General features: G+C 42.6%; 1 protein-coding gene across 1 annotated transcript in view; it reads right to left on the bottom strand.

Annotated features, from left to right (window-relative positions):
* Positions 1–16,698, bottom strand: part of LOC127529743 (craniofacial development protein 2-like) — a 928,907-nt gene that overhangs the window by 464,906 nt on the left and 447,303 nt on the right. The gene's annotated exons all lie outside the window — the stretch shown is intronic.

The following is a 16,698-nucleotide window of genomic DNA, read 5'->3' on the forward strand; positions in this document are numbered from 1 at the left end:
TCCCTGCAGGCTTTCCTCCCCTCAGCTGGTTCACCACCTGTGCAATCTCAGTGAGATTGGGTGGTTCACAGCTAATTGGAGGATCAGCCTCCAGGACCGTGGACCCAGAGATATCCAACGTCCTAGCCGGAGGATCAGCTTTGAGCAACTGCTCAAAATAGCCAGTTCAGCGGGTTACAACTGCAGATGTCATTCATAAGGACCGTTACATCAACCGCCCTAACTGCGACTCTCCGAGGAACAGATTCAGATGTGCGTAATGCTTCGATTCCTCTGTAAACAGGATGTGGGTCACTAGATCACAGATGGTTTGTCACTTGCTCACAGATTCCTCTAACAAATGCGAGGAGTCTAAGTGTCTGGGCTTGCGAGTGTCCTGCATAAAAACCAAGATCCAGGCCTTTAATGACCTCTTGGGCTCAGCCATCAGCAGTGTGTCTGTTTGCAGAGAGAGTGTCAACCTTGGCAAGAGGTTTACTTACCTTGGCAGTGACATTCATGTATCTGGTGACTCTTCCTGTGAAGTCAGTAGACAGATTGGGAGAGCAGGGGGGTCATGAGGTCGCTGGAAAAGGGTGTGTGGCGCTCCCGCTATCTATGCAAAAGGACGAAGGTCCAAGTCTTTAGAGTCCTGGTGCTTCCTGTCTTGATATATGGTTGTGAGACATGAGTGCTATCCAGAGATCTGAGGCGAAGACTGGACTCCTTTGGTACTGTGTCTCTCTGGAAAATCCTTGGGTACCGTTGGTGTGACTTTGTGTCGAATGAGCAGTTGCTCATGGAGTCCTGAATGAGGCACATTACCTGCATTGTTAGGGAGCGTCAGTTACGGCACTACGGCCATGTGGCGCGCTTCCCAGAGGGTGATCTAGCTTGTAAGATCCTCATTGTTGGGGACCCGAGTGGTTGGACCAGGCCAAGGGGTCACCCACATAACACCTGGCTGCGGAAGATAGAGGGTCATTTCCGGAGGATGGGGCTGGACTGCATGTCTGCCTGGGGGGTTGCCAACCGGGATCCCGAGTTGTTTCGTTGTGTAGTGGGTGCGGCAACACTCTGTACCAGTGCATGCTCCCCAACTTGACTTGACTTGATATAATTTTCAACAATGTTATTAATATTATCACTTAAGACTGTACAGCAAAAGTAAAGTAAAGCAAAAGTATGCTGTTATGTTGAACAAAAGTGTAAACAAGAAAATAATTTTAAAGTATTTTGTTGGTGTCCACCTTTGTTTTCATTATACACTTCAAAAAATATTATTACTAAAGAATTTCCTGCATTTGTATAAGTATTAGCTTGTTTCATTATGTTTCTATAAAGGAGGAATATTTTTAAATCTAATCATGTGCAATTGTGTTCTGATATTTTAGTATGATGTGTGGTAAATCATTGAGGCAGATTTACATGTATAATAAAAAACGAATACAGTGATCAATTGTAACCTTTTTAGTAAGCTTCATCACTTTTGTGTGACCTGGAAGTTATATGTTTTACAGGGGGAGACATGGTGGTGGTGCAGAATTGCCAAATATGCTCAAATACCTGCTCAGAAACTACCTATGTAGAGTTTGCATATTCTACCCATGTGTGTATGTGTTTTCCTTCCAGTATTTTACTCTTATATTCTAAAGACCTGCCGGTTAGGTTATTTGCAACTCTAACTTGGCCCAATGTGAGTGAGTTTGTGCGTGCATGCACATGCACACTGTAATGGACTGGCACATTGTCTGGGACTGGTCCTTGCTTTGAGAAGAAAAAAACAGACAGTACCAATTTTCCAAAAAAAGTTTCGGGCCCATCCATTTCTTAGGTATGGATACTTGAGATAACCTCTTCTGTGGCAGCATTCATTTTAGGTAACTTATTCTTCATTTAGTCAAGATACCCTGCATTCTAAAACCTTCATAAAGGTCACAGCACATTATTTCTCCAAAATGGCAATATATATTGTACACAATATAGTACAAGTTTGTACAAATACAAAAATAACAGATGTTATGTTAAGACTTAACATGTGCTCTGATGCACCTGGTGCTATAGTGGCAGAAGAAACCCAGCCTAACCCTAATTTGCATCTCACAGAGATTGAGCTACTAGTCCTGCTGGTAGTGATAATAAGCTTGGTAATGATTTTTCCTTGCATTCATCTTGCTTCGCAAAAGGAGATTTTTTTGTCCTCTTTATCTATAACACTGTTTACTGCAGGTTATGAAACGCTGTCCACAAAATTAGAGCATACAGAAAGTGCTTCTGAAACAAAGGTTGTGATGAACTTGATAATTAAGTATGGAGCAGATATGAAAATAATGAAGGAGAATGTGGGGAATACAAAGGAGGAAGTGAAATGCTAAAGCAATCGAAATGAATAAAAAATAGAGAGTAAAACATGATTGATTTTTAGCTCAATGATCTGAAATCAAAGTGAGTTAAAAATTTAGAGTAAAATGAGATTTCCATCTCATTGACTTAGAATATATTTTTAAATCCCACAATGAAAAGTTGGAGCAGGCAGCAACAGATGATAGGGTCATCATCCTAGAAAATTAATGTAAAAATCTCTGAGGCAAATTTGCAGTCTCTGAGCATATATCAAAGCAAAAAAAAAATGTTGGAATCCTACTAAAACCATTTCAGAGTTCTTTTTTCAAGCAAGGAAGACAACGATCAAAACTCCAAAAAGTACTTACCTGGAAAACCATTATCCTTGGAAAATGAAAACGCAAATTATTATGCAGTTAAGAGATGAAAGTCATGTTTGGGCTTTCTGCCCACATGTTCCGTTCATTTGAAGCAAGATCGTTGGATAGCGCGTTAAGCAATATTGCGCAAACTATTTGCTCAGCTACCAGTCGAGCATTATTTCTTTCTGGCCATAGACAGCACCCGATTTTTGCCCACAGATGGAATGCCTGGGGAGAAGTTGGTGAGTTTGGGTTAAACTCCAATTGAAAAATATCCCTCGCCTTTTGGCCCAGGGCACCCCCACCTTTATCAAAGGGCTCTGCCTTTGTGGGGTTTGGCTGGGCAGTCTCCTTTCCCAGGAGGCCATAATAAGTTCCTGTTATGTCCCCCACCAAGCCTGATTCTGTTCTGTTAGCCCACTTCGCACACTCCCAGATAGATAATAAGATAATATGAACAGCCTCTTTGTCTGTAATTTTTCCATTAAGCCAACATTTCTGTAGCTCTTTGGCTGTTCATATTATCAATGTTTACATGAGCAGTCCTGACGCCTACAAGGCGCTACCCCGCCCCCACCTCGGCTGCTCAGACCATATCAGCGTTTTTATGGTTCCTGCATACAAGTCCCTACTGAAGTGCACTAAACCAGCTTGCAAGAATATGAAGAGTGTGGCAGGTTGGTGCTGTTTCAGCTCTCCAAGACCGCTTCGAATTGACAGACTGGGACATTTTCAGGGAGGCTGCTATGGATGGTGACTCCATCAATCTGGAGGAGTACACAGTCTCTGTGACTGGCTACATCTCCAAATGCATAGAGGATGTTACTGTTACCAAGGATGTTACCACAAGAGCCAACCAAAAGCCCTGGATGATGAGAGAAGTGCACCAGCTGCTCAAGATCAGAAATGCAGCCTTCAGATCTGGAGACAAGGCTGCCCTCAGGGTGACCAGAGCCAACTTGTCTCGCGCTATAAGGAGAGCTAAGTGGGCATACGCGCAGAGGATTAACAAACAATTCAGCAGTACCAGAGATACACGTCGTATGTGGCTGGGCATTCAGACAGTTACAAACTACAAGCCCAACCCACACAGCAGCGATGGTGATGCCTCCCTTCCAGATGAGCTGAACAACTTCTTTGCACGGTTTCAGGCGCAGAACAAAGAGCCTGCGAGAAAAGCAACACCTCTCTCCACTGACCAGGTATTCTGTCTCTCCATAACTGACGTGAAGAGGACTCTATCCAGAGTCAATCCATGCAAGGCTGCAGGACCTGGCAACATACCTGGTCGTGTGCTCAAAGAATGTGCCAGTCAACTGGCTAGTGTCCTCACAGACATCTTCAACACATCTCTGAGTCAGTCGTCAGTTCCAGCATGCTTCAAGTCCACCACCATCATACCAGTGCCGAAGAAGTCATCAGTGAAATGCTTGAATGACTACCGACCAGTTGCACTCACGCCAATCATCATGAAGTGCTTCGAAAGGTTAGTCATGTCACACATAAAGACTAATCTCCCTGCCTCTCTTGACCCTCTTCAGTTTGCATACCGCTCAAACAGGTCAACTGAGGATGCCATATGCTCTGCCCTTCACCTCTCCCTGACACATCTGGATAAAAAAGACACATATGTCAGGATGCTATTCATAGACTTTAGCTCCACCTTCAACACAATCATCCCTCAAAAGCTGGTTGTAAAACTGAGCAGGTTGGGCCTGAACACCACCCTCTGCAGTTGGATCCTGGACTTCTTGACAGAGAGGCCCCAATCAGTTCGAATGGGCTGCAACACTTCCAGCAACATCACACTGAGCACTGGAGAGCTGCAGGGCTGCGTGCTTAGTTCACTGCTGTTCAACCCTGCTGACTCACGACTGCACAGCCACGTCAATGTTGACAAGACAAAAGAGATAATCGTGGACTTCAGAAAATCAAATCCTGCCCACATCCCACTCAGCATCAACATTTTAGATGTGGAGACTGTTAGGAGTACCAAGTTCCTTGGTGTGCACATAACTGAGGAACTTACGTGGACACATAACACCTCATCAATAATCAAGAAAGCCAAGCTGAGACTACACTTCCTGAGGTGACTGAAGCGAGCAAGTCTTCCCCCTTCCATCCTCACCATGTTCTACAGAGGCACCATTGAGAGTGTTCTGACCAGCTACATCACTGTCTGGTATGGCAACTGCAACATATCCGACTGCAAGCACCTGCAAAGGATAGTGAAGACAGCAGAGAACATTATTGGGGTGCCTCTCCCTTCACTACAGGACATATTTTACAAACGCAGTGTACGTAAGGCCTGCAGCATTGTGCAGGACCCCTTACACCCCTCACATGGACTTTTCACACTTCTGCCATCCAAGAGAAGATACTGCAGCATCAAAGCCAAATCTGCCAGGCTTCAAGAAAGTTTTTACCCCCAAGCTGTTAGACTCCTTAACACCATGTTGCCACCTGGGATCTTCCACACGGCCTCAACCACCTCTAAAAACTTATGCAAGCTACTTTCCTGCAAAGACGAGTGTGCCTGTAAAAAAGAACTGAAAATCGCCTACTGACCTTTAAGTATTTTGACACTCTTGATATCCTTCTGCTGTGAAGCATTCTGACCTGTCATTGTTTACACGTCTTAAACAACTATTATCATACACTGATAATTTCTGTATTATCTATATCTATTATTTATTATTTATTTATTTATTACATATCTATTGACTATATGTATCTAGCTTGCAAATACCATACATTTCATCAATGTTCATATTGCTAACTATACGTCAATATTGCTGCTACTTCTTTGTCTTGTCTTTGCACAATGTCTTGTCTTGGTTGTGTTTTAATTTTATATTTAAATTTTAATTCTATTTATAATATATTATTTGCACGTCATGTTGTTGCACTGTGGACCCTGAGCTTCGCAATTTTGTCTATCTGTATACTTGTATATGGTTGAGATGACAATAAAGTTTGCTTTGTCTTTGTAGCATCCATTGGTAACCATGGGACTGCCCTGATGTTTGAAGCTGTTGTTGAATGAACGATATTATAACTGACCAGTCTGCTTAAAGATCATACCACACACACAAATAGATGATCATACATAGACTTGGTCCGCAATAGAAATAAAATCCTGCAGTACTTCTTTATATTCCTTGCTTTCCACCTCAATAAATACAAGTTACCACCAATATACTAACAACCCAATTGTGCTTCACTCAATCAGAATATGGAACCAATGTAGGAAGTATTCTAAGATAGAGAAGCTTTTATCTGTGGCACCTCTGCACGAGAACCACCTTTTTCAATCCCTCTCAAACGTACAAAGTTTTTAATGCCTGGAAAACATTTGGGATTAAATCACTTAGAGATCTGTACATAGACAACGTCTTTGCATCCTACAACAACAACAACATTTATTTATATAGCACATTTTCATACAAATAATGTATCTCAAAGTGCTTTACATGATGAAGAAAGAGAAAAAAAGACAAAATAAGAATTAAAATAAGAGAACACTAACAAAGAATAAAAGTAAGGTCCGATGGCCAGGGAGGACAGAAAAAACTGCAGATGGCTGGAGAAAAAATAAAATCTGCAGGGGTTCCAGGCCATGAGACCACCCAGCCCCCTCTAGGCATTCTACCAAACATAAATGACCTCAATCAGTCCTCATTGTATTCAGGGTTCTCATGGAAGGACTTGATGATGACGGTCACGTGGACTACGAACAATTACACTCCAAATTTAACTTTCCAGCAACACATTTCTTTCACAACCTTCAAATTTGAAACTTTGTTAAACAGAACCTGCTCAATTTTCCTCACCTCCCACCTACCTCTATGCCAGAAAAAATACTGATCAGTCTTGAGGACTCAGATAGCATTTCTGTAATATATAAAACTATTTTACAGTTCCTACCGTTCAAAGATCCTAGAGAACAGTGGGAAAAGGGTCTGTCACTCAATATTTCAGAAAAGGAGTGGAAAGTAGCAATGCATAGAATTCACTCGATCTCCATTTGCGCAACTCAACTCAAAATTATATATCGAGCGCATCTGTCTTGGATTAAAATATGTCCAAAATGTTTCCAGGGCAAGATCCAACCTGTGAACGCTGCAATAAAGTTTCAGCCTCACTGGGTCACATGTTTTGGGCTTGCACCAAATTAACATCATTTTGGACCAAAATCTTTAAATGCCTTTCAGACAGCCTTGGAGTCACAATCCCTCCTAACCCATTAACAGCTGGGTTTGGCGTACTTCCAGATAGGCTTAAAATGGAGAAGGACAAACAAACTTTAATTGCCTTTACTACACTATTAGCATGTAGACTTATTTTTCTCAACTGGAAGAATCCTAACTCAGCTATTCTAAGTTAGTGGTTGTACTGATGTTACATACTATTTGAAACTGGAAAAAAAATTTGCATTTAGAGGATCTGTACAAAACTTTTTCAAAACCTGGCAGGATCTAAGCAATAACATTTTAGAATAATTATTTAAATTAAGGAAGCAGGTTCTCTCCCCTCTTTTACTCCATGTATCTCTATTCATTTATTATTTTATCTATTCACTTATTTTTACTAGCATAAGGTTTTACACTGCTGGCCTATCTCTCTTTCTCATGGTTGGGGGTTGATTTGTTTTGAACGTTTTTTTTTTTAAACTTGAGTTATGTGTATGGAATGTTATTTGATTTTAATAAAATCAATAAAAAAAATAAAGATCATACCACAACTGGTATCAACCACTGAGCGTTAAGGTATTCTTCATGTCATCTAGGATACAAAATCTATACTAATAAAAGGCAAAGCCCTCACTCACTCACTCACTCACTCACTACTTCTCCAACTTCCCCTGAAATTTGGCAGGCTCATTCCTTACAGCTTACTTACAAAAGTTAGGCAGGTTTCATTTCGAAATTCAAAGCGTAACGGTCATAACTGGAACCTCTTTTTTGTCCATATCCTGTAATGGACTGCAGCTCACTGGCCGTGGGAGACGGGGTTGCGTATCGCGTCATTACGCCTCCCACGTAATCACGTGAACTGACTGTGAAGGCAGTACATAGAAAACAAGGAAGAGCCCCAAAGAGCGCTGAAGAAAACATTCATTACACAATTGAAAAGGCAGCGAAACAATAAGAAGTGAGCGAGTGACGCATACAAGCATATTCATAAGTGCAGCTAAGGCGGAAACAAAGCACGGTGTAAACTGTAAGTATAAATTAAGTTTGGCAAGATTGCTTTTCTCCTGTACAACTATATGTTGCATTCTCAACAGTAAGCTTGCACGACTTGGTCATATTACAACCGGACTGCTGAACTGACAACGTGGTATACAAAGAGAACTATAACAGTCGTAATAAACGAACAATAAAACAGCGGAGAACCCGTGGATTAAATAAAAAGGCTGCTTCTTTGGCGAAGCAAGGAAAAAGGATGGCCTTATATGGCATTCGTTTATAAAACAGCGGAGAAGCTGTGTAAAGACTGCTTCACAAACAAACAGCAGAGCGCCTTATATGAGCATGCAGTCAGCTAAATAAGGGAATCAATAAATAACTATAATCGTAATAAACAAACAAAAAATAGCAGAGAATCCGCGGATTACATAAAGGAAATGGGTACCTGAACAGAAAAGTGACTCTCAAATACCTACACAATAACTATAACAATCGTAATAAATGAACAATAAAACAATACAGAACTGCTAAGCAAGGAGAAAGGACGGCCTTATATGGCATTCGTTTATAAAACAGCGGACAGGCTGTGTAAAGGCAGCTTCACAAAAAAACAGATCCTTAACAAATTGTTATTGGTATATTTTCCCTCAATTTAAAAAGGTTTTCTTCCTAATTAAAATTTAAAAGCAATACTTCACCGCTGCGAAGCCCCTCTAGCGCTGATGTCCGAGGTTCGATTCCCGTAAGGGAGTGCAGTGAGTGTGTACGCCTGATGAGCCAAGAATTACGGCGAAACACATGTCGCGTACTCTTTGCATTATTTGACAGTAAACTATTTTCAACCATTCTATGATCTGCTTCTCACAACTGAAGGCACCGTGGCTGATGTTAGCTGACTTGCTGGCCAACCATAAGTGTTACCTGGTAGGTAACCACCCATACAATCAGATTGTGATTCAGACTACGAATGCCGTGAATGTAATTACCCCGATCTACATGCTGTCAAATAAACGGACCACACGCCGTGGCGTAATGTTAGAGGCTTCGCCTCTAGCGCTGACGTCCGAGGTTCAATTCCCGTAAGGGAGTGCAGTGAGTGTGTACGCCTGATGAGCCAAGAATTAGGGCGAAACACGTGTCACGTACTCTTTGCATTATTTGACAGTAAACTATTTTCAACCATTCTATGATCTGCTTCTCACAACTGAAGGCACCGTGGCTGATGTCAGCTGACTTGCTGGCCAATCATAAGCGTTACCTGGTAGGTAACCACCCATACAATCAGATTGTGATTCAGACTACGAATGCCGTGAATATATATATATATATATATATATATATATATATATAAGTAGATATGTATATATATATATATATATATGTGAATGTATGTATGTATGTATATACTGTATGTATGTCTATATTTATATATATATGTGCATATGTATATATATGTGTATATATATGTACATTTGTATATATTTATATGTATATATATGTACATATGTATATATATATGTATATGTGGATGTGTATATGTAGATATGTATATATATATATGTATATATGTATATGTATATATATGTTCACATAACCTCTTTAATACACTACTTCTCCGCTGCGAAGCGCGGGTATTTTGCTATTATATTATAATTTAATTTATATACATTTGTGCAAATAGGGGAAAAATATTGATTTGCAATATGATGCTCAAAATAGGATTCCCATTAATGGGTTGTTAAAGTAAGATTGATTTTGTTAAATTATTACAACACTGTGTTTAACTGCCTTTCTGTAAGTTTTATATGAAGGATAGATTGCAAGAAAATAAAGCATTTTTGTTTGTAGCCAAGACATTTCTGGTGAGCTAGTGATTGTGTCCTTGACATGGGCTGATACAAAATCTTAAGGCTGATTGTATTTGGTTCTACTTGGATAGCAAAAATAACGAAAAATATCTAAGATAGATTCATTCAGGAGAAGGAAAAATTAAAAGCTTAAAGTCAACACTGTTGTTAGTAAGTGGTTCTTTGTAATTTCCCTCTTCCATCTGGGGACATTTCTAGGATTTGCAAATATCAGGGTCTTTGCTCCCTCTATGAGTTTCACACGTGTTCTTAGATGTATATAAAATCAAAGAGCAGTTTGGGGTTCGGTGAGACAAAAATTAGTAAGATAAAATTGACTTAAGATGAACAAAAGATTTAGGAGCTTGGCACAATAGATCAAGGATTTAGTCTCTGAATCCCTTCCTGGACACTTGTAGCGGGGCCACATAGTGTTTAAATGTCAGTTCTGAGTGCGTCTCGTTTCATTGTCCCGTTTACTGTTTGTGCATCAGTTTATGCCGTCCCCGTAAAAAGGGGGACGGATGATGGAAGGAGACCACAGCCGCCAACCTGGAAAACACCTGTTTTCAATCAATCAATCCCAGCCGTCACAGGACTATATAAGCCATCAGGAGGAGAAGGAAAGGGAGGGAGGAGAGAAGGAGATTTTGTTTCAACATTACGACCACGAGCAACCTGTACCTGTTTTCCATATTGCGCTTAGCCATCCAGTTTGTTTTCCATCTGCCGGATTTATTTCAAGGACCTCACCACGAGATACCCCGGGGTAGGACTTAATCATCCACCATACACACGAGGATTCACGGTGAGGCTGTTCCATTTTTTTCCGGGGAGAATCAAACAACTCTATCACTTAATCAGTCATCCGCTTTCAGGACAGTTTCATTATTACCGGACTCACGTACTCATTCATTTTCAGTTTATCATTCATTGTTGTTTTCGTGTTGTGTGTTTATTTGTTACAGGGACAAGGGAGGGTTTTTGTTGTGTGTATATATATATATTTGGTGGTGTCTTATTGCTGGGGTGGAGGGATATTTATATTTATATGTTTCTATTTTTCTATGTCATTTTACTTAATACATATAACCCGTTTTACTTCCCGTTTTTGTGTGCTTATATTTTTCACCGTCGATTGTGGGGAAAAGTTCAAATGGTAAGAAGTACGGCTTGATAGTAGATTATTTCTCAGTAAATTATCCAGGCCACTGGTCTTGGAGGTGTAGCTGCCGGCTGGGCAAAAGGGGTCGGCCGTTACACACTGATGCCCCTATAGCCAATATGACAATTACATGCTACTGTATATACACATTTGTCGTTTTGTTCAAAATCAGAAAAACTCAAAGGAAATTACTTATTGGCCTTCAATGTGTCACTGTAGCAAGTTACAATTTATTTTCCCTGCAGCTCCCTGCAGATTAAGTGGGTTTGAGATTCTGCATTTACTCCATTAATGTTCTCTGATTTGATTTTCTTCACTACAAACATCATTTGTATTTTTTTATTTGTTTTTGAGTTAAATCTCTTTTAATAGTGGCATAGGCTCCACCTCCACACAACAACCACATTAGGATAAGCAGGTAAGGAAAATGGATAGATTGTAATTTATTTTATTTGAAATCTTACATTATTTTGCAACCTGATCATTCTTGTACATCACGCCATCTCATGCTGGCCGTATCTGCGGCTTCATACTGGGCCTGCACAGTGGAAAAACGCTATCACCTTTTTCTCTAGTTATACTGAAAGGAATGACAGAGGAGGAATATAAGTAGATATTTATATCATAATGTTATGTTACTGAAAAGTTAGCACTGGCAAACTTTAAGAATTTGATATAATTCTACATAGATAACGTGTCATACTTTGCCATTTTATAATAGATGGCTCCTTGCACCAAATGCTGTGGAGCAATAGCAAGTTCAATAGCTCAGTCCACAGTGGAAGCTTCTATGGTCCAACAAAGACACGATTTCTTTGATGAAGACTTTGGCTCTGGCTGGTTGCTTCCACAGGCACCGCCTGAGCTCTGGGGGCTTAAGCTTGAGCTTGAACTTGACTGACTGGTTGATATGTTGCAGATGGTTGTTCCGGGCCTACAAGTCGGCAAGTCAGCCCTCAATAAAATTCACCAAGTCCTGAACTTCTACTTTTATAGGGTTATTAGGTTTAATTTGCCAGGCTCTGTACTTGTGGTCTTTAGTGAGGAAAACTTGTGCCAGTGTGAAGAAGAGATTTTCTCCTTCAAGAGGTTGTTATCAGCTGTGTGCTCAAAGAATACAGGAAGCATTCAGGATCATCTGAAGGAGACACTTGCTGTAGCATGTCCCTTACATTAAATGGAATGAGAGCCCGGACTGGAGACACAAATGGAACCTTTAGTCAACAACAGTGCCTTAATTCAAATACAGAGAAAAGCAGACAACTTCCTGTATCTGTTATAGCAACCGCAATTCTTGAGTTTTAACGAACTCATAGGTGTCTTCCTTGAGAGAACTTGACAGTAGAGAGAGAGGCTATTAAGTTGTCAAGAGATAAAATGAAAAGAGTCAGTGCCCAAAAGTTAAAGATTTAATCCAACAACTGGAAGCAACAAAAGGAAACAATTAGTACTCCAAACATTTTACCTTTCTCCCTTATCTCTCTTCTTTTTGCACCTCCTCTGTCACCACCTAGCGGCCCATGTACAGAACATACCATATTACTCCTTTACTTAAGAATAGTACTACAATTACAGTAGGTAAGTTAAACATCATTAGCATTATAATGATCACAGAATTGCATCAAACATTCAGATTTACGTTAAAAAGTCTTCAAGCCAACAAGGGATTCTTCTCACATGAGCTGGAAGAATGTGAGAAACCTCAGGTATTGACGTCAATGTAGACTGTGGCGGTAATTCCATTGTAGCATCCCTTGAAGCATCGTTTGTTACAGGTGCATTTGACTTGGATAAATAAGAAGAAAGCCATTTTTTCCATCTGCCAACAGGTAAGTGCATTGACCAATTTATTTTTGAATTTCCACAGGTTGTGAAAATCTTGGATGTGCTTTTGGAATATGTATTGGATTCCAAATATGTACTTTGTCCCCTTTTTGAAAAACAGGGATCCATGCTCCACATCTGGTATCTATATACTTTTTAATTTTCTGTTGAAGCAAGGAAACAACAGTATCATCATCAGCCTTGCAGGAAACAGGAGGAGGGAGGACATTGAGACGTGTTCGCATTTTCTGGACAATTCAAAAGGAGAAACTCCTGTAGTAGCATGTATATCGTCGTTCGTCCGTCGAAATCGACAAGGACCATCAAGTCATCTGGTTAAGGGTGGGGTGGGTCTGGGTGGGTGCGTAGGTGACTTACTAGTCCGATGCGTGCTCGGAATAGTCTCTGGCAATGCGGACATGGAATGGTTGCGGCAGTCAATGGTCTAATGCTGTTTTTTCTGACTTGTCTGCATTGTTCAGCTGCCGCAGTCCTGCTAGTTTCATAAGATTGAGCCCCCTTCTTGGCAGCTGATCTCCATTTGGTTTTGTCCTGAGCTGTCTGTTCCCATTTAGTAGGATTGATGTTGAAGGCTTTCAGGGCTGCTTTGAGTGTGTCTTTATAGCGCTTACGTTGACCTCCTTGGGAGCACTTCCCTTGCGTGAGTTCACCGAAGAACAGCTTTTTAGGAAGCCGATTGTCACCCATACGGGCTACGTGTCCTGCCCATCGGAGTTGAGACATCATCAAGGTTGTAAAGATGCTGGGTAGGTCCGCTCTGGCAAGAACCTCCGTGTCAGGCACTTTGTCTTGCCACTTGATGCCAAGAAGTTTTCTGAGACAGGTTGTGTGAAAGTGGCTTAATTTCTTGGCGTGACGCTGGTATACTGTCCACGTTTCACATCCGTAGAGCAATGTAGAGAGGACTGCTGCGCGATACACCTTGATCTTGGTTTCTTGTCTGATACCTCTCCTGTCCCACACGGTGCTGCGGAGTCTGCCAAATGTTGCACTTGCTTTTGCCAGTCTGGCATTCATTTCGTCGTCCATGACAACAGTTCTGGAAAGGGTGCTGCCCAAGTAGGTGAATTTGTCCACCACGTTTAGATGCTGCCCACTGATGGTAATGGTGGGTTCTACGTAGGGCTTCCTGGGAGCTGGTTGATACATCACTTCAGTTTTCTTTGTGTTGATTGTGAGACCAAAGTTGTTACAGGCCTCGGCAAAGATATCAACGCTGTGCTGCATGTCGGCTTCTGAGGCAGCGTTGAGGGCGCAGTCATCCGCGAACAGAAGCTCGTTGATGGTGTTACATTTGACCTTGGTTTTCGCTTGAAGCCTCTTAAGGTTAAAGACTGATCCATCGGTACGGAAACGAATTGACAAGCCCATAGTGGAGTCCTTGAATGCGTTAGCTAGCATTGCAGAATACATGACACTGAAGAGTGTGGGGGCCAGGACACAGCCCTGCTTCACGCCGTTTGTGACAGGGAATGCTTGAGATGACTGACCGTTGTCCTGGATTCGGGCGAGCATGCCATCATGCAACTGTCGAATGATGGTAGTGAACTTGTCTGGGCATCCGTACTTCTTCATGATTTTCCACAGGCCATCTCTGCTGACCTTGTCAAAAGCCTTGGTCAGGTCAATAAATGTAGAATATAGGTCCGTATTTTGTTCCTGGCATTTCTCTTGGAGCTGCCTGGCAGCAAACACCATGTCGGTAGTCCCACGTTCTTTGCGGAAACCGCACTGACTCTCAGGTAGGAGACCTTGTTCAAGATGTACATTCAGGCGGTTCAGTAGGACACGGGCCAATATCTTGCCTGCGATGGACAGTAGTGAGATTCCACGGTGGTTGTCACAGGCTTGACGGTTTCCTTTGCGTTTATACAGGTGGATAATGGAAGCGTCTTTGAGGTCCTGTGGTACAGTTTCAGTCTGCCAGATGATCTGGATTAAACACAACAGTTTATCTGTCAGTGCTGGTCCACCCGCTTTGTAGATTTCGACAGGAATCATATCAGAGCCAGGTGCTTTACCACTGGACAGCTGGCGGATGGCTGTCTGTATCTCATCCAACGTTGGAACAGCGTCCAGTGCCTTGTTCGCTGGAACCTGGGGCAGTCTTTCAATGGATTCATTGTTGATGACGGAAGGCGTATGCAACACACTGGCAAAGTGTTCCGCCCATCTTTCTAAAATTTTTTCCTTGTCTGTGATGAGTGTAGAGCCGTCTGCACTGAGGACAGGGGAAGATCCTGAGGTGGTAGGGCCATATATTTCTCTCAGGCTTCTGTAGAAGTTCTTCATGTCTTTCCTGTCTGCAAAGCCCTGAATCTCATCAGCTTTCGCACTCAGCCAGGAGTCTTGCATCAGGCGCAGTTGCAGCTGGACGTTGCTGCGGATGCTTCTCAGTGCGACTTTCTTTGCTGTTGACGTTGGATCGTCATGTAGCGCCTTGTATGCCCGGCGTTTTTGCTGAAGTAGCAGTTGTATCGCTGCATTGTTTTCATCAAACCAGTCCTTGTGTTTCCTGGGAGAGGGTCCAAGGCGCTCAGCGGCTGTGCTATACACCGTCTCACGAAGTGTGGTCCATGCCATCTCCGCGTCCTGGTTGTCCAGTGTGATGGAAGCAAGGCGTTCATCCAGGGTGTCAACAAAGGTCTGTCTGACATCGGGGATCTTCAGCATGCTGATGTTAAGGCGTTTCGGAGCTTTAGTGGCTTGAGGTCTTCTCTTAGGTTGGATGTGGATTTTCATCTTTGAGACGATGAGGCGGTGATCCGTCCAGCATTCTGCTCCGCACATGGCCTTAGTCACCTTCACGTCCTGTCGGTCCTTGTTTCTGACGATGACGTAGTCGATTAGATGCCAGTGTTTTGAGCGGGGGTGCATCCAGGATGTCTTGTTGCGTGTGGGGAGGTTGAAGACTGTGTTTGTTATTAAAAGGCCATGTTTAACACAGGTCTGGAGGAGCAGCAGGCCGTTGCTGTTGCACTTTCCAACCCCATGCTTCCCCATCACACCTTCCCAGGGGATGTTATCACTGCCAACACGTGCGTTAAAGTCTCCAAGAATGATAAGTTTGTCAGCAGTAGGAATGGAGGAGATGACGGTGTTCAGGTCCTCATAAAACTTGTCTATGGTCTCTTCTGGGTTTGTCATGGTGGGTGCATACGTGCTGACAATAGTGGCAGCCTTCGTTCCATGGATGAGGGGGAGTTTCATTGTCATAAGACGATCATTGATTTCTTTCGGGGAACTGGAGAGTTTGCTCGCAAGAGAGGTTTTGATAGCAAAGCCAACTCCAGCTTCTCGCCTTGAGTCGGGGTCATGTCCGCTCCAGTAGAATGAGTAGCCAGCAAGCCTTTCTGTAAGTTCTCCTTCACCGGAGAGTCTGGTTTCACTGAGGGCGGCAATGTCTATGTTGTATCTGGCAAGTTCGTGGGCAATGAGTGCCGTACGTCGTTGGGGTCGGTCTGTGTTAACCCTGTCAAGCAGGGTGCGGATGTTCCATGTGGCAAGTTTTAGTGAAATACATTTTGTTTTTAAATTTCGACCGCATAGTTGGGTCCCCGCCGACCGCGGCTAGCCGGCCAGGGTGGAAAGGAGCAGGCAATGTTTGCGGCACCTTTTCTAGCCCCTTCCTCATGCATGGAGGTGAGCAGTGCTGTCCTGAATAGGGCTGCTCAGACACTCAGGTGGCTGCCGAACTCCACTTCTGCTCCAGTAAGTGAAGAGCGACCCTATGGCCTGAGTCACCTGTGTGCAGGCTTGCGGCTACGACTCCCAGTGCACCACACCTGACGCTTTGTCGCTTACCCGTCGCCACAGGGCTTGAAAGATGATGTGAGATTGATGACTGATGACTTGCACGGCTGACTTTGTTTATAGTGAGGAAGAGTTGCGCACCGTCGACCTCACTCTCTCGTCCGGGACCACCTGTGTCCAGTGGCAAGACCAAGTCCTGACGACTGGAGATG

The sequence above is a fragment of the Erpetoichthys calabaricus genome, chromosome 12 (genome assembly GCF_900747795.2).
Source record: "Erpetoichthys calabaricus chromosome 12, fErpCal1.3, whole genome shotgun sequence".
Lineage (NCBI taxonomy): Eukaryota > Metazoa > Chordata > Cladistia > Polypteriformes > Polypteridae > Erpetoichthys > Erpetoichthys calabaricus.